General features: G+C 38.6%; 1 long non-coding RNA gene across 10 annotated transcripts in view; it reads left to right on the top strand.

The window, feature by feature from the left end:
• LOC125451774 (uncharacterized) overlaps positions 1-23,582 on the top strand; it is a 98,143-nt gene that overhangs the window by 4,852 nt on the left and 69,709 nt on the right. For 3 of the 10 annotated variants that reach the window (XR_009445785.1, XR_007247381.2, XR_007247384.2), the window contains exons 1-2: positions 1,346-4,346; positions 6,582-6,723. This is a non-coding gene — a long non-coding RNA (uncharacterized LOC125451774). Of the gene's footprint in view, positions 1-1,345; positions 4,347-5,129; positions 6,724-14,502; positions 14,667-15,193; positions 15,262-21,323; positions 21,373-23,582 lie in introns of those variants that run through there. The other 7 variants (XR_007247382.2, XR_007247385.2, XR_007247387.2 and 4 more) reach the window with 6 other exon arrangements.

The raw sequence follows: 23,582 nt of genomic DNA, 5'->3' as shown, positions 1-23,582 counted from the left end.
TCAACCTGTTTAGAGGTGTTATGACTCGTCCCATCTGCTCCATGGGTTTGAACCTGGGCCTTCTGGCTCAGAAGTGCTGCCACTATACCACAAAACTCTGCTCCACAGCTACTTTTAATTATCTATCTTTCAAATCAACCTGCTCAGAGGTCTTATTGTACACCTCTGGAGCATGTGGAACTCAAACCCAAGTCTTCTGGTCCAGGTGGAGGGACAGTCTCACTGTACCACAAGAGGGCCCTTCTACTCCACAGCCAAAACACAAAATTAAACACAGATCACGTGTATGGCCTCTGTCCAGTTTAAAACTGTGCATTACTGTGACCCTGCACACAAACTGAATTTTATCGGTCGTGCCTAGCCTAGGGCAAACGTTTGGTGAAGTTTCACATGAATAACTGTCATCTGACTTCAAAGTAATAGACATTTTTGCTAATACTTGGAAGTATATAGCATTTGATTGCGGGTACAGAAATTGAGCATCCTAGTTAAGTTTGTGGAATTGAAGGCAGGCTATTGGCCTAGTTATGTGGTAGAAGGTATAGAGTATGAATAATAGATGTATATTCAAATTAGTGGGAAGTGCCTAGTATTGAATGAGATTTGCTTCAGAGACTTGGTGAGTCAGTAATACTGACTTTGATAATAGAGCATACGTCTGAGTTGCAATGACGAAGTTTGATCACGAAGCCGGTAGCGCAAAATTACAAAAAGTGTTGATAGACTAAGCAAGTGAACAAAACTTAAAATGCATCACAGTAACTGTGAGGCCATTCACTTTAAACCAAAGAGGGCTAGATCCTAGATTTAATAAAAATAGAACCTTTGTTACAATGGACACCAACAGCATTTTAGGGTCCTGTATAGATAAATTAAGGAAATATAGTCATGCACAAAAATAATCAAAAAGTTTCACTCATTTAGTCTGTCAGTTTTCTTTTCTAGGCAGTTAGAAAATGGAATTTTTTTGTACTCATACGAAACCTTGCTTGCACCATATCTGAAATGCAGTGCTCTTTCCTGGACACCACAACATTTAAAGGACATTTTGGCTGTGAAAGGAGCACCAGAAGAGACCCACATGGACAAGGGGAGAATGTGCAAACTCCACACACAGTCACCTGAGGCTGGAATTGAACCAGGATCCCTGGTGCTGTGAGGTAGCAGTGCGAGCCACTGTGCCACCCATGTCTCCTTTTTTTGTCATACATTGAATATGTGCTCAGAGATGATGGGAACTGCAGATGCTGGAGAATCCGAGATAACAAAGTATGGAGCTGGATGAACACAGCAGGCCCAGCAGCATCTTAGGAGCACAAAAGCTGATGTTTCAGGCCTAGACCCTTTTTCAGAGAGGGGTCTAGGCCTGAAATGTCAGCTTTTGTGCTCCTAAGATGCTGCTTGGCCTGCTGTGTTCATCCAGCTCCACACTTTGTTATATTTAATATGTGTGGTTTGGTTCTTAAGCGTACCACCCACTGGGAATCGTTTTTTCCTTATCTTTTCTGTCCTTACCTTTATTGTGATTTTTTTTTTCAAATACCTTTTCTTAAATCTCCTCTCATTCCATTCTCTTAAGGAAAACAGCCTAGCCTTTCACAACTTACCTGCATCACAGAAGTTCCTAATTCCTGGAACCATTGTTGTGGTCTTTGCGCTCTAGAGTTTCACACCTTTCCTGAAATGTGGTACCTCGAACTGAGTACAATATCTGAGGTTGAACCAGCGTTAAGTTTAATAAGCATAGCACATTGAGAGGTAAATTTGTTGGAAGGCTTTAGGATTTTGAAAGGAAGTGATAAGATAGACTGCTTTTCCACATTGATGGGGGATGCTTGGGATCATGCGGCATCATAGCCATGCCATTCAGTGGAGATGTTTGGCAACACAGTGGTAAAATTATGGAACACTCTCAAAAGGCAGTTGAAGCTGTATCAATTAATATTTTACATTTATTTTTAATCTTCTTGTTCAGAAATGTTGTGACACACCACCATGGCAGTTAGGTTTTAACCTGGACATTGAGCCAGAGGGAGTCACTAATATCTGGATCAGCACAAAGGATAGTAATTTTGAGCTTTAGTGTCTGTAATGCATGAGTGTAATTTTTTTAATCTTAACTAAATGAGGAAGCAGTTGAAGATGGGCAGATAAATGATTAACATTGGTGGAATGATAGAGAATCGGAGAAAACTGATTGAAGGTAATTGTCAAAAGAACAATGCTGACATGAGGGAAAAGCTCTTAAAGCAGTGAGTAGAGGAACGTGAAATCCAGGCTTCAATAAGAAAATTGGATTGTCATCCGAAGGGGAAAATACTTCAAGACTGCATGGAAAGTTGAGAGAGTAGGACTAACTGAGCTTGTATTGCAGACACCTAACACAACCTATGTTTCTGATCAATCTGTTTAGATGTTACTTCCGACACTTATGGAGCAAGTCGGTCTTGAACCTGGGTCTCTTGGTCCAAGAGGGTAGGAATGCTACCTCTGCACCATAAGAAGGCCCCCAGAGAACTTGCACAAATGCAGAGGGCTGAATGACCACCACCTGCATCGTATCCAATGATTCTCTGAAGTCTTTCAGCAATGTGATGGAAGCGGAAGCAGAAACTCTGATTTTATTTTTGAGATGCACAGCTGGAAACCGATGAAAGGAGGCTGGAATTATAGCCTCATCTGGAGTGTTATCTCTTTATGTATTGAAGACCTCTTTCATAAAATCCTAAATTGTGATTTGTCTTCATTCTTTATAAGATTCAGACTGGTGTGTTCTAACCCAATGATATATGGTCCACCTAGATTTTCAATTGAAGCTCAACAGGAACCTTTTTAAAATGAATACGTTACAGTGGTGCTTAAATTTGTATCTACATTGATATATCTTCAATTCAAAAAATCAAACAGCTCTCAATCAAACAAGAGATTTGAGGATGTAGTGAATTTCACAATTGTCTTTTTTTCACCATAGTTTGCTGTACTTAAAACCTGAAAATTAGATTATCTAATTTGCTCACTCAGTCCTTTCTCCGTACTGTGACATTTGGCCTTTAATCATAGAATCCCTACAGTGTGGAAACAGGCCCTTTGGTCAAACAAGTCCATGCTGAACCTCCGAGCATCCCACCTAGACTCATCTCCCTGTAACCCACCTAATCTACACATCCCTGAACACTACAGGCAATTTAGCATAGCCATTCGCATATCCTACACATCTTTGGCCTGTGGGAGGAAAACCAGAGGATTCTGAGAAAACCCAAGCAGTCGTGGTAAGAATATGCAAACTCCACACAGACAGTCACCCAGAGTTTGAATTGAATCATGTCCCTGGTGCTCTGAGCCAGCAATGCTAACCACTGAGCTGCCCTGGCGACCTAACCTTTTAAAAAAATTTTAGTGGTAGGTACAGGCAATTTCTGCTCACTAAAGCTGTTTTAAGTCCCTGCAAATATTGCATTATGTTAATACGAAATACTTGTACCTTACTCCTAGAAACAAACCAAGGGAATATGTTTCTAGCTTTTCTCCTTATTCACTGTATGGAGAACATGATTGAAACCTTAAGCCTATAAAATCAATGTTGCAAGTTGAGAGGTTGAATTCAGAATTTGACAACCAACTTGCAGTGGTACAGCAGTGAAGTGCTGGAGGTAGCAAATGATAAATATTTAATGCCCATGTTTTTCTTGCCCTTCTAATGCAGTTCCACCGATACTGAGGATGACTTTCTTCCAATCTGGTGTTGTGGGTCCTGAAGTGACTAAACTGGCTGCTACATCTGCACACCCTGCCACAGATGGGACAAGTGGTGTTTAAAGAGGAGGAGGGATGGGGTGCCCAAGTGTTCGCGTGCTGTTTTGGTTCTTTGCACTCAGCCTTTACTTGAGCCTGTCATACATGCTGAGGATGGTTGGCACCTTTTGTAGTTCTGCTTCTCCAGCCTGGGTGGTTCTTGAGCAAGAGATTCCCATCAAGTCAGTGGGCATGGTTTTTTTTAAAATTTCTTCCATAAGAATACTTTGAGGACATCGTTCAAAAATTCCCATTATCCTCTGGAGAACTGTTTGCTGAGACAGAACTCGGGGTAAAGACCCACTTTTGGATGTCTCCTGTCGGGTATACAGATGGTGTGACTGGCTCAGCACATCTTATTGTCAGTAACCATTATCTCTGTTACCCCAAGAGAGGGCACTGATACTGGAATACATGTCCTGCAATTTGAGTTACAGCGGAATTTTGTGCAAATTTGCTATGGTCAACACCATATGTTTCCTGACCGCTAACATCAGTCATAGCTGAAGAAGTTGTGGAGTTTGATTTAGGTTCAGCACAGTGAGTTATTCAAGGTAGGTTGTATTGCATTATTCATATTGATTTCAAAGTAGAGATGAGAAAAGACTTATAAATGTAATACTTGTTTATATTTTTCTTATCTTTTTAAGCAGATTTTGGAGTGAATCCCAAAACCCTATTTCTTTTCCAGTTTTCTGATCTGTTAGCCTTTTACCTGTGGCGCGTTAGAAGTAAAAATGGACTCTTTGGATGAGATACAGTGGTTTTTTCAAATTGACTAATTTATGTTGATGCTATGTCATGGCTGACTATGATAAATAGCATTGAGTAAAGCAAGCCATAAGTCAGTCATAACTATGTCATTTTTGTTATCTTCTGAACTGCATGTTATTTTATCATCTGTCAACCCTGACAAGGACAAGTTCTATTTATGTTGCGTTTTAAAATCTCTTCAAAGGCATTTTGCGTCTCTTCCCTCCCCCAACAACACATGCTGTGCAGCGCATGTGCATGCACACTCACACTTTCTTAGTGTATTACTGTCACTGACAATCTTCATCAGTGGCAGCGCATTCTTCTCTTTTGAGTTAGAAGTTCAATTCAAGACGCCCGACAAGATTTGAGTTCATGATCTGGATTGGTGTCTTGCACATTAATGGGGATACTACAATGCCAGTTTTTGGACAAGATGGCATCCAAGACCTATTTGCCTGTTCAGATGGATGCAAAAGATCATGTGAAAAGCAAGCAGTTATGCAGTGCCCTGACTAATGGCTATTTCTCAACTCATGCTATCAAAATAAATTGATTTGTCTTTTATTTTCTCTGCAAATTAGCTACAGTGTTTCCCTGCAGATACACTCAGCCTCAGTTGTGACTCCCCAAATATTTAAGTGGCCTTTGTCTGACCTGAGATATATCGTGGTTTGTGTTGATGAATGGAAAGTAATATTTGCATCAGACAGTGACCATCTCCAAGAAATGAACCAGCCTGTTGTCACTTGACACTCAATGGGTTTATCATCAATGAATTTTCCACTATCAACATTCTAGGGGGTACCATTGACCAAAGCTAAGAACCCTGCAGCAAGTAAGTTACCACCTAAGTCTCAATCTGTTCACCATCTAAAAGCTACAAGCCAGGAGAGTGATGACATATTTGCCACTTGCCTGGTTGAGTGCACTTCCACCTCTGAAGAAACTTGACACTATCCAGGCCTAAGCATCTCACTTGATTGGCCCCACGCTAGTAAACGGCCTCTCCCACTGACCCACAATTACACCAGTGTGCCCATTTTACAAGATTCACTGCAGAAATTTACTAAGACTTGTCGGGTCACACCTTACAGATCCTTAACCATTGTTCATCTAGAATGACAAAGGCAGCAAAAACACAATATCACCACCTTCAAGTTTCCCACTAATTCACCAACCTTCATGACGTCAAGCTGTTGCTGAACCTTTGGTTTCACTTGATGAAAATCCTAGAACTCCCTCCCTTACTGCCTTTTATTATACCAAATGGACTGCAGTGGTTCAAGAAACCAGTTCGTCACCACATTCCCAAGAGCAGCTGGGAATCGATAATAACTGGCCCAACCAACAAAAGTGACATCCCAAAAATTAATTTAGATTTAGCTTTATTGTCATGGGTTGTTTACAAAGGTCCATAAATACAGCTTCTTCAGTCACAGTTCTTTAGAAAAATAGAGATATCAAAAAATTCCAGCATTGCAGATTTTAGGAATAAATTATAAAAGGGAGAAAAAACAAGTCCATGCTGGAATCTAGCCCCCAGTCTGCCTGACTCCAAACCATGCCAGCCTTCGCCTCCGGGTTCACAAAGCTGGGAGACCGCTCTGGAATCACTTAGGGACCAGAAGCCCAATAGGTGTTGTTAGTTTAGTTTTGGAGCACAGACTCTTCTGCTGCCTTTAACTTGAGGTAATTAACTTTTTTAAAACTTCACTAGTTTAGACGGCTCTAATTATCTGGTAGCAGTCAGATAGGGAGAGCTATTAGTGTCTCCAGGGAAATATTGTGAAGGAGTTTCTGTTTACCCTTGAAAAAGTTAATTGAATTTCAAAAGGTCGCTTGTGATATCTGCCTAAGATTAGTGTAGTTTAGTCTCAGTACCAGCCGAATCTTCAGACGTAGTCATGTGACATTTCAGCCATTTTCTGAGCTGCTTTATCCGTTTCAAGCCAGATTACATATTTTACTTTTCTAAACAAAAATTAACAACATGGCCATGACTCTTTCTTAATTTATTGAAATTATTGTCTCAGTTGTAGGACATGACTGGGAGAGGACTACACCTAAAATTGAAAGTCTAACCTGCCTAACATATCACCACAAGTCCAGCTTCAAGTGAACAATGCGATATTTGAAGATACAAATTTGGATTGAAAATTTGAATGAAAGCTAAAGGTAATTGATGAACAGTTGCACATAAATTATCTTTGAAGTTTTTTTTATTTGATTTTACGTGTATGCAATAGCTCTGTCATCCACACTTCTCCAAACTCCTTCCATACTAGTGAATTGTCAGATTGCGTAGCTGCTATCCAATGTGAATGAGCAGAGATTTCCTCCAATTAAATAGAGAAGTTTGAAGCCAATGCATTTTGTCTCAATTCCAAACACTTCTGTACCAATTCCATCCCTCTTACTGTCAGTGGTAAGATTAAAACCACTTCATGTGCAATTTTTTAAAATCATAATTGAAATCCTATCCATACATTTTACCTGAATATGACTATTTCACCATACTGGATGAGTTCTCACACATCATTTCTCTTTGAAATGAGATCACCTAAAATTTTCCTTCCTGTAATCTTAACACCAAGTCTCACTCACCTATCAAACCCATACTTGCTGACCTACACTGGCTCCGTCAAACAACTTCTTAACTTCTCATCCTTGTTCTCAAATTGCTCCATGGTCTTGTTCCTTCCTGTCAGTTATCCCAGCAACCATTGAGATTTCCATGCTTATCTATCTTTGGACTTGTGAACATCCCAGTTTTAATTAGTATTATTGTTGGCTGCTTTCAGTTGTCTGGATCCTTAGCTCTGGAATTCTCTCCCAACACCTCACTGCATCTGTACCTTCTCTTAAGATATTTCATTAAAACCAACTCTTTGCCTAAATTTATTTTGTTTGTTCATGGGCATCATTAGCTAGGCCTGTAAATGTTGTATACCTCAAGAACTCGAAAGTCAACATTACTGAATCAATGCTGACCAAAATAGAGAAAATGTCATATTTATTTCCCCATTAGTGAGCCAGACGAGTTAATATGACGGCAGTCAACAGTAGTTGCGTCGTTGTTAAATTTTTTTACAATTTCAGATTTTTGTTTTGTTGAATTCATATTTCCCTATCTACCATGGTGGGTTTTGAATGTATGTCTTGAACATTAGCCTAGGGTTCTGGATTGCTAATCCATGAGCACTATTCCATGCTTACTCAATATTTTAGTAATCTAACCTAAATCTCTTCGTGGCTCAATGATATATTTTATCATGCTCCATAGTGTATTTTAGATGCTTTATTATATTGAAAATACTGTAGTCGTTAGCACATTGCTTAGTGTGGCACCTAGCCATATTGGTCAAGAAGTTCTCTGTTTTGACATACTTCATTAGCCACGCAGTTGATTTCAATGACTAGAATCATACCGGATGCATAGATCTCTCTAAGCATTTTGACCGAAGTGAAGTACCCTCAACCTCACCATCTTTAGCTTCATAAGTTGCCTTTTCTTCGTAAAATCTAAAATGTAGCTGTTATTACTTTGCTTTCAGCTCTGGACACAACTGTGCTGAGGCCTGAGCAAGAAAAAGGATAAATAATGTTTTAAAAGGCTCTGTGCTGTCTAAGATTGAGAAGTCAATTGATTGTTGCTTGTGCTATTCAGTGTAGTTGAAGAATGTACTATATATTTCACCAAAATGTATTTTTATCAGTCCTGTGACCTCCAGCATTGTGATAGGGCAGAGTAGTGTTGAAGCATTGTAACCGTTGTGGCACACTATTTTAACTTAAACATGTAACAGTGTTTTTTATTGCTGGGTGAAAAGAGCTACCTAACACACATTGTTAAATTTGTACGAGGAGTGCAGCAGTTCAAGGAGGCAATAAACAATAAGTAAAACTGTGTCAATGTTGTCCTTGCCCTGAGGATGGTAAGGTTTTCACAGCTGGTCTTGGCATTCCTGGAAGTTGATGAGAGAAAAATTCATGGTTATTAGTCCTAATTACTATCCAGCAACAATTTTTGTGGAAATTTGTGTGGTGAGGACTGAATTTGTGGTGTCTGCAAATGAATTATAATGATGGTTGAATGAAGGATAAAAGTAATTGATGAATCTGAAAGTGGTTTGGTCAAGCATACTTCAGTTGAGTTTAAAAAATCTTGGAGAGCTATGCATCAGGTATATTCCTAGTTATTGTGACTAATATAGCACGTCAAAATATAGGATTTCCTGACAAGTAGGATTGAGTTTGCCATTCATGGCTACCACCTTTAAATGGAAAAGACCGATTTAAAAGAACTTAGAAAAGAAAATTATTTATTTCAACATCTCTAGCACTTAGATTGATGAGCAGGCCGATTTTGTATTTTAGCTATCCTATATAATGTGATAATTTCTTGTCATGTTTTTCCATGAGGCTGGAACTCATTGTTTTGCCTAACACCCATTAGTTGTTTGGGGGAAAGTTCCCTGTTTTTATTTTTTTTTTCTGGGCCTACCTACTATTCTGATTAAAATTTGAGATAAACATAATCCGTAAGGCTCACCTCCCTGAACCAGGTCTTGGAGCTAGCTCTACATATAGTTCAATAACTCCAAGCTTTCCTTTTTTAAAATCTAATAATCTAATTCCTTCATTATAAAAGCTATTGTTAATTGTGAATTTATCTGCTACTGATCTGTTAGCAGATGCTCTAACAATATACCTTGGAATTCCTGATTAACTCTGTTGCTCGCAATGTTAAAATTGTGCCCTCTGGTTACCAACTCATTGACAAGTAAGAGTAATTTGTCCTCTATCACATTTTTTGAGAATTGCTACCAAATGAGATCTTCAGCCTTTTTACACTGGTGGCAAATGCAAGTGTGTTCACATAGCCACCAGCTGAAGACAAGTATGTTCCAGCCTGATGTGAGGCAGACTAGGTTTTGCAACAAAGAACAGTTACTTACGTAACTGGAACTGTTTAGGTGTTGGATAATGAAGGTAAGCACTTGTTAAAGCCTGCCTTTAGCTCTGGTCTCTGAATCTTCCCAACAATTTACGCTCTTCCTTCCAATGACAAAATAAAGGACAAAGCAATGGTTACACTCAGTTGAATTATCTGTAAAATACCTCTTAAAATTTCAGGTTGCCTTCACTTCATATTTGAAGCCACTTTGAGAATAGTAGCATCTTAGCAATTGGATAAAAGATATAGCTCAATTTTGTGACAACAAAATGTGAGGCTGGATGAACACAGCAGGCCAAGCAGCATCTCAGGAGCACAAAAGCTGCTTGGCCTGCTGTGTTCATCCAGCCTCACATTTTGTTGTCTTGGAGTCTCCAGCATCTGCAGTTCCCATTATCTCTAGCTCAATTTTGTGTTGGTTGCGAGATATATATTTGTAAGGAAAGGGGAATCTCCTTCATCGAATAGGCCAGTTGGAACTTTTCTCAGTGTCACGTTGAAAAGACAGCATTTCTCACAGTGCAGCACTCTCTGGTGTCATTCTTGCTTGTGCGCTTACGTCTCTGGAGTAAAATTGAACCGATAATATTGGAGGGAAGAGCATTACAACAAGGCTGACAACTTTTTGGCAGTGCAATGTATGTGGAATATGTCTTTTGAATGGAAATGTTTTGGCCAGAGTCTTTTTTCTATTCACTTTGTGGAATGTGGGTATTGTTGACTGGCCAGCATTTCTTGCCTACCCCTAGTTGCCCTTGAGAAGGTGGTGATGAGCTGCCTTTTTGAACCACTGCATTCCTCCTGCTGTGGGTTGACCCACAATGCTATTAGGGAGGGAATTCCAGGATTTTGACCCAGTGACAGTGAAGGAACAGTGATGGACAGAGGAGGGCATTTAAATGGAGCCACCGTTTTTAAATGAACAGATGTAAGTTTAAAATGAATTGTTACCCATGGTGAATTCAGCCTTCTTTGGAAGAACTGCTTATATTAAATTCACTTATCCTTTGATCTAACGTTGAGGGCATGACCACTTCTTATTCAATTCTAGAGTTACAGAAATTTGGGTCAGTCTGGTATGCTTGTAAACTTTCTCGCCCCATTGAATTGGTACGTGTGTCTCCAGGCATGTTCTCAAAATGAGTGAGTGAGCAGACTTTCTAGAAAAACAAACTAATGAAGTTGATTGAAGTATGTTGCAATGCCTCATTTCATTTGATTTTTTTTGAATCTGTAAGCCATTATCTGGGTAGAGGTGACCTTGGCTTAAGAAATAACGTGTTACTGTCTTGTTTTGCGCTTGTTTTAATAAATGCAAATTCATTCTTAATGAGTTATTTATTAAAGCTTGGGTGATGAGATTCTTAGTATTTTTTAATCCGCCAGTTCAGAGATATTAGGACACAGATGTAAGACTTGAACTGGGCTTTCTGGTTCAGAGGTAGGGATGCTATTGCTCTGCCTTGAGCTCTCTTCTAACCAGCGGACACAATTGAATTCCGTTTCCTAGGCAAGCAGGTCACCATTATCCTTCTCACATCTGAAGTTTGAAGCTATTTTCTAATCCATTTGATAAGAGATGTCATTACGCACATCTGGAGCAGGTGGGACTTGAACCCAGGCCTCCTGGCTAGAGGTGGGGATACTACTACACCTTAAGCACTTGTTGTGGTGAGATTCTATTGTTATTTTAATCAACCCATTCAGGCACATGATGCACTTCGTTGAGTAAATGGGACTTGAACGTGAATTTGCTGACCTAGAGGCAGAGACATTGCCACTGCCATAAGAGTCCTTGTGAGATTCTGCATACTTTCTAACCAGCCTATTAGAACAGGGAGGGCTTGAACTTGAATCCAAGCCTCCTGATTCATCGGCTACCACAGTGCAACAGGAGTTTCCCTAATGCACAATAATGGCCCCTGCAGGTCACTTTGATTTTCATTCGTCGTATAGGTAGCAGAGATAACAAGATGTACAGGTGGATGAACACAACAGGCCAAGCAGCATCAGAGGAGCAGGAAGGCTGACGTTTCGGGCCTAGACTCTCTCTCTGAAGAGTCTAGGCCCGAAATTTCAGCCTTCCTGCTGCTTGGCCTACTGTGTCATCCAGCTCTAAACCTTGTTACCTCTGATCCTCCAGCATCTGCAGTTCCTACTATCCTTGTATAGGTAGCATTCGTTTTGTGCTAAAGTTGTCGTATAATGCTTTAATATTGTCAAATGGGTCTCGGGAGCAGTGATAATGTCTGTACTTGTGGGACAGAGCATGCAAACATTATTTGGCGGGGAAATGTCTGACATGCCTGAACAGGTTGATCAAGAATTATTTTTCAATATTTGATATTTTCCTGATTTGCATGGCATCCCAATTGAAGCGATAAAATATTTTCTGCCTTATCTAAATGGTTCATGTCAAGTCCATATGCTGCTCTAAAGGTGCACTAGATTTTTCTATTTTGAATATTGGTGTGTGGAATTAGGATATGGAGAGAAACAAACTAGCACAGACCGAATTAGCTGCTTTTCCTGTGTGCACTGTAGCATTCTATAATTCTTTGATTTTGAAGCATGCTTTCTATTTTGTTGCATCAGTGATACTGTGCTTTATTGTTACAGATATCAATCACCATTCAGTTAGTGTTCAGAACGATTGATGCATTAATGAGAGGCCTCCAGAAGCCCTTGTTGGATTCCTTTCACTTGTGTCCTTGGATTAATCTGTGAAATTGATTAGGCTAGATAAATTTGAGTATATAAAGTAACTTCGTAGTAAACACTATCTTGACAAAAACCAAACAAATGCAAATCTAGTTTATTCACTTGTAATTGCTTTAATGTTTTCTTGGAATGGAACATAGGATTGGACTTCTGTTTTGACTGGATTCCAAGTGTTTTAATTCCCAACAAAGTGAAGATTAAAAATTGACACTATATGGCTTACTAGCCTACCATGCCATGAAGTGTGTTTTTTCCAGACAAGTGAATTTTTTTTTAAAATTGTTACTCCAACTTAAGTGCATTGTATTCCTGAATTAATAAATTATAGGCAAAGACTGTTCTAATTTTCCCAATTTTGAGAAGTCAACTGGTTGTCTAAATGTTGTAATGACTGACCAATGACACAGCAACTTCATTACAACTCGTATTTCTATTGTACTGATTCAAAACCAAAGTATTGAGCTTCTGGTGGTTTTGGATTTTGGCAGTATAAAAGCTGCTTACACTGATGACAGTACAGGACATGTCAGTGTACTTACAAAAAGTATTAGTACACCTGACCTCCTAAGATATTCATGAACTCTCTCAATATTCTTTCTGTGGCACATTCTTGACATCTGTGTATTTCCATATTCTGATTGTGCCACGCGAAGCCACCTATCTGTTTTGAATTTTATCACCAGAAATTAGTCTGCATAATTTTGGAGACGGGGCAAAGTTCCAGAGGACCTTGCAGTAATAAATGTTGCTCATGTCTTTTTACTAATTACATTAATTTTATTGTTATGGGCAGTAAGTTTTTCTATTTAAAGTATGTTTCTGTACTAAATGCAATGATGCTTAGAATAGAAGAACATGGAGCAAGTAGGCAAATGAAAACCTAATTGCTGACCTTCTCCTATTGCTTTGAAAAGAATAATAGGGATAAGCTTGACACATCTTCGGGTGTATGCTAATATAAATAGATTAAAAAAAGCTATTTTTACTATATAGTTTTGGTTATGTGTTGATTTAGTCAATATACTTACTCCAGATATACCATTACTTATAATGGCCTGAGAGTTTGAAAACTGTGCTCCTTGGCCAACTTAGAGATATTAGGAAGGAATGCAGATTCTACAACATTAACCATATCTTGCCAAAGCTTGAATGGTACTTTTCTATGATCTCTGTTTATTCCCGCCTTCCTCCCTTGCTACTCCTGTCAAACTGGAAATAGTTCCATGTTTTTATCAAATTCAGCAGTTTGTTTTGTGTGTTGGCAAGTGTTCTTTACTGTCCTCACTTGCCTCAATGCCTTAACGGTTTTCATGTTACTTAATTTAATTTAGGATTTTGTTTCAGGATATCTATGCATTCTGTTCATGTGTGTGACATCTTTTTGTCATTAAATAACAAAGCCTCTGAATTACTGTGTATAAATGCATATAGTGTTCTTATTTGAGATTAAAATGCTTTCATGATTCAGATTTTCTTTCTTTCCTTTCTGAGGGAGCCAACTAATGTTAAGGTGTGATTCAATAAACTGAAACTATTCTCCAAAGCCTTGTCTAAATTGGCATTCGTTGTGTTGGCATGATAGAGCTTAGCTCTTGGGCACATTTCCTGACTTTGATTCTTTCTTTGTCTAACGTTCCCTGTTGCACACTTTCTGTTCTGGTTGATGCTGACTATTGCAAGTGAGATTCCTGACGAATCGTTTGATCACTACTTTTCTATTATCTCATTTTTACTGATGCACAGCTCAATTTGAAGTGCAGTACTGCAACTGGTATCCTTTTGAATACGTGGTCGTTGAAGAGTTTAAGTGCACTGACCTTGCATCAAATTTGAAACACTCTTTCAGGGAAAAAATTATTGCAGAAGTCACTAACAGCTGGAGAATGCCCTCCGATTATTAAACACTAAATTTTGGATATCACTGAAATGCCACAATCAAGTTGCATTTTGGAGTTTGTGCTGAAGCATGTTGTCTAATATTTTGAGCAGTAGTTGCATACTTAAAAACATCTACCATCATTCATGTGCGTTTGCTGATTTCTGTCCAGTAGAGCATATTAGAATTTGCAAAAGTAAGCTTTTTATTATTAAATTTTGGAAGGAATGTTGGAATAGTATACTGCTGCTTCATTTTCCCTTTTAGGGAAATGCCAAAAATCATTCCAAATTTTCTGCTATTGTCATCCCTCCATTCCTATTTTGCTTTCCTCCAAAATTCTCCGTTTTTTTTTCCTCCAAACTCATTCTGAATCATTTGTTCTATTTCTTCTTCCTAGATGCTGTGTAACCCAAGTATTTCTAGTATTTTAGTTTTGTTGCTTTGGATTTTCAACACTTATAATATTTTACCTTTTGGACTGTGGTGAAGATCCTGATTTTAATGTTGGTGCCAACGTGAATTGAACAAGAAGTTAGCAGCGAGCCACCTGATCCAGGGGAGGTAAGTTCAGTGTACTTTGATAAACTTGCAGCACATAGGATTCATTGTTTTATTTATTTCTTGAAGTCCTGAGAATTTTCAACAAAATGCTATCCGATAGGCTACTTTTTAAGAGAGACATCTAAGGGTAGGATATACAATAAGATAGATCGGAATTGGCTGCATTTTCTCTTACATAAGACTTTTCAGAAAATTAAAGAATATCAGTGTAGTAAACACATCAACAGTTTATTTTACTTTAAATATTTTTCAGTAGTTCAGAGTTGCCTGTTTCATAAGGTGATGGTATTCAACACTATGCAAAGCATTGCCTGATGTGACTCAAACCCCACTCTGACAAGGCAGTGTGTAGCTTGTTTGCTGTACTGGAAAACAGTGGACTGTTTCTATAGACCCCAATTCTTCCAACTGAACTCTACTTTGCTTTTTTTCCCAATGCTCTTGCTATTAAATTATATTAGGTCAGACTCCAGAGGCCATAGCTTTCGGTAACTGACTCCCTGTTAGTGTTCATATTTTGCTTGCAGATGTCCCTTCCATGAAGTTATGGATGCCCAGGATGTTATGATCCAGTGACGGTACAAAAGATCTTTAGGTATATGGCCATCTTTCATCAATTAATGTGACTTAGCAAATATAAATGTTGTTGGTGTAGCAATGATTGAATGCAATTGGAATTGCCACACTCAAGGATCTTTGCGTTGGTGACCCTGTCCTGCCAAGACGTACTGGGGATATATCTGAGATAGTGAAGATGGAAACTGTTCAGCCTTTGACAGTGGTGAGGAAAAAGCTGAACATATTACTTGCACATTTCTTGTCACAGCAGAGGCTTGTATAGTTGACCAATAGCTTCATTTTCTGAGGCAGGACAGCTTTAATGTACAATTAAGTCTCTTTTAAACTGGCTTATAACAATCATCAGCAATATTTCAGGGCATCAGTCTCCATCCAGACCAACTGCTGAACCAACCCAGAGATAGGGAAACATCAAATAGTCCATATTGGTGTCAGACTTTTTCGAACTTGCTGAGAACAAGCCATCTCTCATAACTGCCCCAATCCCTCCAGTCAGCCCTTGGGAGTTTCAATATCCAGGCATCCATCCTGTTTCAAAGAACCATTTCATAAAGTGAGGATTTTCTTAACCACCAAACTACATTGCTTAATACAGAAAGCAATTGCCATATACAGAACCGGTACAGCGGAATGGGAAGATAGGCGTGTGACTCACTTGTTGAATTAACATACTCGTGTTTGTTAGCATGCAATTTATAGAATTTTAAGTTTATTTTGGAGACCTTCAATAGCAAATCAGTGTCTCCATTCAGGTACATTAAAGTCATGTTTAACTGTAAGACAGCAAGGCAAAATTCACTTCACAACATTGAGACTGAAGGAAGTGGAGTTTTGTTGGTACTTTGCGAGTGAAATCTGCGTTCATCAAAACACGGAATTAAAAGAAAGCTGGCTACCATGCAACCATTACCAATCATCATAAAAACCCACCCTCGTTCACTAGTGACCTTTTTAAGAGAGGAAATCTTTCATCGTTAACTGGTCAGGCCTGAATGTGTCTCCAGACCCATAGCAATGTGGCTGACTCATAAATGCACTCTGTGCAGTTAGCGATGGGTGATATACATTGACCAAGCCAATGGTGTCAACAATCGTGCATTAATTTTTTTAAAAATCCTTTTGAGACTGTGGATAGTGAGGTTTTGCTTGTACTTTGGGCCACGTTAGGATACCCTCTCTTTAAATTGAGCACCAAATCTATTCAAGAGAATTGAGTTAAGATCGTCAGTCATCAATTAAGAGCATCAGTTAATTGCTTATTTAAATGTCAATTTTAGCCATTACTACAAAGTCTTGTGAAAAGTGATTTTACAACTTAGAATAAAGTTTATCATGCTTTTCACAACAACCAGGTGTCCAGAATCGTTTTCTAATTGGATGAAGTGCTTTTGTTTTGGAAGTTATTCACCATTTGGAGTGTAAGAGATGTCAACCAATTTGGAAAGAGTTTCCTACAAAAGTAATGTGATAATGACCAACTTATCTGCTTTTGCAATATTGATTGAAGAATAAACTTTGTCAGGACACATGATAATCTACACCACTGTCCATTGAAGCAGTGCTACAGTATTGTGCTTGCCTAAAAGAATAAGCAGGGCCTCTGTTTGAAAATCTCATCTGAAAAATAGCATTTATGAATGTACTGCTTTCGCTGTGGTGCACTGCAGAGACAACATAGTTTTAGTGCACAAGTACTGGAGTGGGAACTCCAGATTGACACACTGAAATTTTATTTACGTTCTAGAACCAGAATTTCCTAGCTCATTGTGTTAGAAGGCAGTGTCATCACTTGACTACAGAATGGTAAAAGGACATTTCCAAAAATTTTCTTACTCCTGCAAGGAAAAGTTGCACTTGTCAGTTTGTTAGATATGTCAGCAACATAGGAACAGTAACATTTCAGCTGCTAGGTTTTCCTCACTTGTTTTCATTCTTCTAGTCAATTAAGCCTGCTTGTTTCAATGACCATCCATCCAGAAACACGTCCCCACTAATTAGTTGCATTCCTTCAACTCCAGTTTTAACACAGCATATCTAATCGAATTATCTTCAGTGGGTAATTTTCTGGAGGTTGGACTCTGCGGTTGACCCACTGTAGATTCTTGCCAAGGCTGCTTTGACATTTTCCAAACGTCCAATTCCACCATCTTGCAAGGGAAAGGCAACAGGTTCATAGGAACATCATCCTTTCTAAGTACTACACCTCCTGGAAAATTGAGCCTGTTGAGTATTCAGTGAGGTTGTGACTGATCTGAAGCCTAACTCCATATACCCACATCCTTAAATTGCAGAATCTCGGACAGTTCGAGATAAAGGTCTTTTTCATCTCATTGTGTTCATCTCACTGGTTCTCTGAACATTTTAACTTTGTACCAATTTCTCCTGTCTTTTACCGTAACCCTGTGCATTGTTTCTATTTTAAATAATCATCAGTAACTAAGAGGGTACCTTGAATGCCCTAATTAAATCTAATTCTACCAATCCCATAGTGTTCAGGGATGTGTAGATTAGGTGGGTTGAGTCTGGGTGGGATGCTGTGTGCGTCGGTGTGGACTTGTTGGGCCAAAGGGCCTGTTTCCACACAAGGAATTCTGTGATTCTGTGAATCACACTGCCAGGAGTTCCATATCCCAGTTGTCTCACTGCTGTGGATAATTTTTTTTTCTTTTTTCTTCATTTGTTTTCTTTGCAAAATAATTCAAAACTGTATCCTCTGTTGGTTGATCCATGAAGAGAGGGACTGTTTCCCCCTTATTTACTCCATCCAGATCTCTCGTTTCGAAAACTTTATTGAATTTCCTTTTGAGCCTTCTCTACTCCCAGGAAAATAGTCTCAATGTCTCCAAGCTTATCTGAACTGCTTCATCTCTGGAATCAGTCTCATAAGTAGTGATTTTGCACTCTTCCTATTGTATGACACCCAGAACTATACACAATATTTCAGTTGAGGCCTAACCAATAATTTATAAGCTCCCTACTGTAAGCCCTGTTAACTAAGCCGAGGATTGCTTATGCTTTAACTGCTCTTGCTAACAATGCTGCTATTCTCATTGATCTCTGATACCCTTGTTCCTGCTTTAGAATTATACCATTTATTTCATATCGTCTGGCCATCTTCATCCTACCAAATTGCATCACCTTGCATTTCTCTGTTTTGAATATCTTCTGGCACCTACCTACCTACCCACTCCATAAATTACCTATGGTCTTTTGAGGTTTTTTTGCACAGACCTTCTCACAATGTTTCTAAGTTTTATATCGTCTGCGCACTTTGAAAATGCTCCCTGCACAACAAGATTTAAATCACTGATCTGTAGCAGGAAAAGCAATGGTCCTAACAAACTGCTGAGAAACTCCACTACAAATGTTCTTCCGGCCAAAAGAAATCCACTGTTATTCTTTGTTTTCTGTTTGTATGAAATATGCCAATTTTGTACCAAATTGTTACTGTCACTTTTATTCCATGACTTGTGTTCCTCAGGCCTGTTGTATAGCATTGTGTCAAACACCTTTTGAAAGTCCATGTACACTATTTTCAAAGGGCACTAACCTCATTAACTCCTCCTGTTACCTCTTCAAAGAAAATTCCAAGTTATTGAAATATGATTTCCCCTTAGAAATCCATGCCAACTCTTCTTAAACCCCCCACAGTTTTCTGTGTGACTACTAATTGTTTCCTGAAGTTTCCCCAATGAAATTTAAACTGACTGGTCTCTAATTGGGTTTATCACCATAACCTTTTTATGAATAAGGTTGTGATGTTTGCAGTTCTGCACTATTCTGGAACTTTCCCTGAAATTATGAAAGTTTACGGTAAGTACCCCTGCAGTTTTTCACTCTCCATTCGCTCACGTACTTGGCTGTATCTCATCTGGTCTTGCTGCCTTGTCAACTTCAAGTAACCAACTGTCTGGGCAGCACTCCTTCCCTTTCATGCTTTGTCCCCATTACCTCAGTTTCATTTGTCTCTTGGTTTAAAAACATGCAAAATAATCATGTGATACCTCACCCATGACTCCTGTCCTTGTAATTTTGCTTACTGATCCTTCACCGGTTGTAAACAGTATTGCGTTTACTCTGCAAACCCTGATATCAAATAGTTCTTCCAAACCTCACCCCCTCCCCAAAACCCCTCTGCTCTAAGAAGGAGAAGAACCCCAGCTTTTCCAGTCTATCCATGTAACTGTGAGCCTTCACCCCAGGGAGCACTTGGCTAAATTCCTTTGGTGACCTCTTCTAAGTTCCTGAGACCTTTCTGATCTATTGTGTCCACAGTTGGACACTATTAGTTAAACAAACTGACACACAAATATATGAATCAGGAGGAGAGCATTCAACAGAGTCTGCTCCCCATTTAACATGATCATGGCTGATCTGATTGCAGTTTCAAATCTATATTCCCATATACTCCTGATAATCCTTCAAACTTTGCTTAACAAGAAACTAACAACCTCTGCTTTAAAAATATTCAAAGATTCTGCTTAAACCACCTTTTCTCAGGAAAAAAATTCAAGCTGCTTTGGTGAGATTTGAACCCATGTCCAAGAGCATTAGCCTCGATATCTGGACTGCTAATCTATTGATGGTGGTAGAGTGGCACTATATTTTTGTTTTTCAAACTAGTAGTATGCTATGTAGCTCTGATATTGCCAGGTTTCATGGTATGCTGGCAGGAACAATTTGTGGTGATAAATTGGGGGAGCAATTAAAGGCCAGAAAAGGAGATAATCTCAAATAACTACAGGAAAATGTTTAACTTCCGGATTCATTTAATTGCAGTTATAAGCTGATCTCTTTCCCTTTCAAACCAGTTTCTGAGTAAGTTGGTGGCTGGTGTTTTTTTTTCCTCCTCACCACTTTTATTATGTAGTCTTTTAGAATTGTCTTGAGTGCTCAAAGGATTTAGGGGTGGGGGGGATATAGTACTGTTCCCTATAATTTCCAGAGTCCTTGGGGTCAGCAAGCAGGAACAATTTTTTTAATTTTTTTTCCCCTGCAAATGTAGATGCATTCTGTGATCCCCTCATTTTTGCACAAAATTTCAACAACTTTTAGGGGAAGATGGTGCAATGACTTAATTTTTGATGTTTCAATTTTATATCTATTTGCAATTTTTATAATTGTGGAACAAAAATATTTTTCCTTTGAATATGTGGAAAAATAGACTTTTGTTTCTCAATGTTATGTAAATGTTGGAAAATAGAGGAGGGTAGATGGTGATGCCAACCTCTTTGAAAATTGCAAGGAGCCTTAAAGGTAAGGAGCAGCAAGTTTGAGCTTGTTTCCTATGTCTGCACCTGGTTTCTTGTGTTTATGATCTATTCAGTTTCGTTAACAAGTTAAGTTCTAAATGGTCTCTTGGAGTTATTGGTATAAATCACCTCTTCTCATTTTGGAACTTGTATTTGCATGGTAGTTTTGCATAACTGTTGATCACCCATATGCTTTATGATTGACTTTGAAATGGTAAACAAAAGCTTTCATAGATTTAGTCTGTTTTTCAAAGAACAGAGCTTCCGTACATACACTTAAAAACTGGAAATGCTAGTAGACAGAGATACAGTCACGTTCATTTGATATGCTTGACAATTCAGCAATTATGTTGGAAACTAATGATTGTGAAGTGAGTTTGCTTTTGCTAAAGGATATAAATAAGCTTCATGATCATGAACATGAAATATTCAACTAATAGAAATGAAAGCGGGGAAAGAAACCATTGAGGTGATGGGGAGTGATTTGAGTTAGAATTAAACATTTGCATATCATGGAGTAAATTAAAACATGGAGACGGATTAAAATGCACGTTAGTTTTGTGAGAGTAGACTGGAGGATAGAGAAATGAAGTAAAGACACATTTATTTTTAAATTGAGGTTTGTACACGGTGAATATATTTTGCTGTTATATATCCTAGTAGATCGAAAGTTCTTCAGATGGCTTGGATCTAGTTTTTACCTTCTGCCTACCAAAATACAATCATGCAGCAGAACAAAAAAAACTCAATATGTCACTGTCACTGTTTCTCATATAACAAAATTTCCTCGTCACAGCCATTCATTGAAAATTTTTGTTCTTTTCAGAGAATTTTGAATTGATGTTGAATGATGCGTGTAACCTTTGTTAAAAATGGTGAGTGGCAAATAACAGGATAAGTATATGCAAGTAAATTTTATGGCTAGCTAAATGATTTTATTTTTAAATCCTGGCCATGCTCCTTTCAATTCTACCAGTTTGAGTAAGATTGAGCTGGGAGATTAAATCCTAATGTAAATGGCATTTGTTACCATGGTGGGTTTAGAGAGATAGGATCTCCTGCTGTATGAATGTAAAATTGATTTAATGGCCTGCTTGTTTAGACCTGAAAAATGTATGAAGTGCAAGAGCACCATTAATGCATTTGTATGGAAATCATTCCTGTATACTTGATTATAACTTCCTGAACGAGAGGAGAAAAGTCACTTATAAATTTAATTTGTCTTGTTTCTTTCTCTCCTCCCTGGAAGTTGTTTAGATATTTGAATTTACAGGTGAACAAGTAACATGTACTGTCTCAACTAAGGACCAGAAGTGATTTTTACTAAGTGTGATTCCTAATCATAATATTCGTTACAGAATGATAGATAACTAGGCAGCATGGTGGCTCACCGGTTAGCGCTGCTGTCTCATAACGCCAGGGACACAGGTTCAATTCTAGCCTCGGGCAACTGTATGGAGTTTCCACATTCTCCCTGTGTCTTTGCAGATTTCCTCCAGGTGGTCTGGTTTCCTCCCACAGTGCAGGTTAAGTGGTTTGGACATGTTAAATTGCCCACAGTGCATAGGGATGTATAGGTAGGTGGATTAATAATGGGAAATGCTGGGTTACAGGGATAAGGTAGTGGGGTGAGTCTGGGTGGGATGCTGTTCGGAGAGTCTGTATGGACTTGTTGAGGCAAATGGCCTATTTCCACACTGTAGGGATTCTATAATTCTGAGTGCGGACTGAATTGCTTTTGTACGTTTTCAGGACTTTTGTGTGTTCTCCATGACTCCCATGATGCCTTATTTAGTGATCGTGCTCTGTGTTGCCTACAATCTAGGAATTACTAGATATTGGATTTTGTAGCCTGTGGATGGGAAGTAAAAATATTAAGTTTTTTTAAATTCTTAGATCTTTATGTATTTTAGAAAAAAACAAAATTCGGTAGCAAACTCATGACCAGCTGCAGAATTTCAGGGTGCAGTGAGCTGTAGTTGGTCTAATGCGTGAGGTGCAGAAATGTAATAAGTAGGCACAGCAACCAATTGTGAAAGCTAATAGGATGCCATCCTTTACAACAAAGGAATCGATGATCAAAGTAAGTATTTAAGCTCCTGTTATACATGGCATTGATGAGACCATGTCTCAAGTACTGGCTGGTATTTTGGTCTCCTTATTTAAAGAAGGATATGAACATGTTGAATGTGATTTAGAGATTGATGCCTGAAATGAAAGTGTCTTAGAGGAAAAAATTGGACCGGCTGCACTTGTTTACACCAGCAAGGGTTGAATTGACTGAATGGACTCGACAAGGTAGATTTAGAAAAGATGTTTAATTTGTGGGTGAATCCTTAACTTGGAGCACTTTTCTTGGCGGGGAGGGGAGAAAGAAAAATTTTAAGGGATACTGTTTCAGGACACAATGGGAGGAGTGTTTTTTGAGGGTTCTCTGACTTCAGTCCTCGCTGCCTCTGAAGACAGTAAGCGACACAGTCATTGAATATTTTTAAGGTGGAGGTAGGTAGATTCTTGTTGGTTGAGCATCACAGGTTATCGGGAATAGGTGGGAATACAGAATTTGGAGCAGGCAGATTAACCATGATTTTTACGAATTCTGTCCAAGGCTTGGAGGGTCTGCTTCTATTCCTAATTCATATGTTAGTACGTTTTCCAAACAGCTAGTGTTGCATATTCCAGTACCTTTGTGTTTGACACTGTTTTGTGCTCTGATTCTCTTTTCTGAAATGATAGAATGCACCTACTTGTAGCCATATTCCTCAATAGTGAAAAAATTAATATTAAACGTACTTTGTAAATACTCAACACGAGCAGCACCTTTTGTAGAGAAACAAGATCAGGATTCAAGTAGATGATGATACATCATTACTGAGGAAAAGGAAAAAGAAAATAGGACAAATTTAACTCAGCAATTTAACACTCAGTAAGGAGTGACTGATAACGTCATCAAGCTACGTCAGAGTGTGATATCAAGGCGGCATTTGACCAAATGGAACACTGAGGAGACACATTACTAATTGTACAGCAGAATGTTTTCCACAGTTCAAACAGGTACAACATAAATATCTCAAACATTATTGTT

Source organism: Stegostoma tigrinum, chromosome 5 (genome assembly GCF_030684315.1).
Source record: "Stegostoma tigrinum isolate sSteTig4 chromosome 5, sSteTig4.hap1, whole genome shotgun sequence".
NCBI classification, from domain to species: Eukaryota; Metazoa; Chordata; class Chondrichthyes; order Orectolobiformes; family Stegostomatidae; genus Stegostoma; species Stegostoma tigrinum.
Note: the sequence above shows the minus strand (reverse complement) of the source record. Positions and strands in the feature narration are given on the sequence as shown.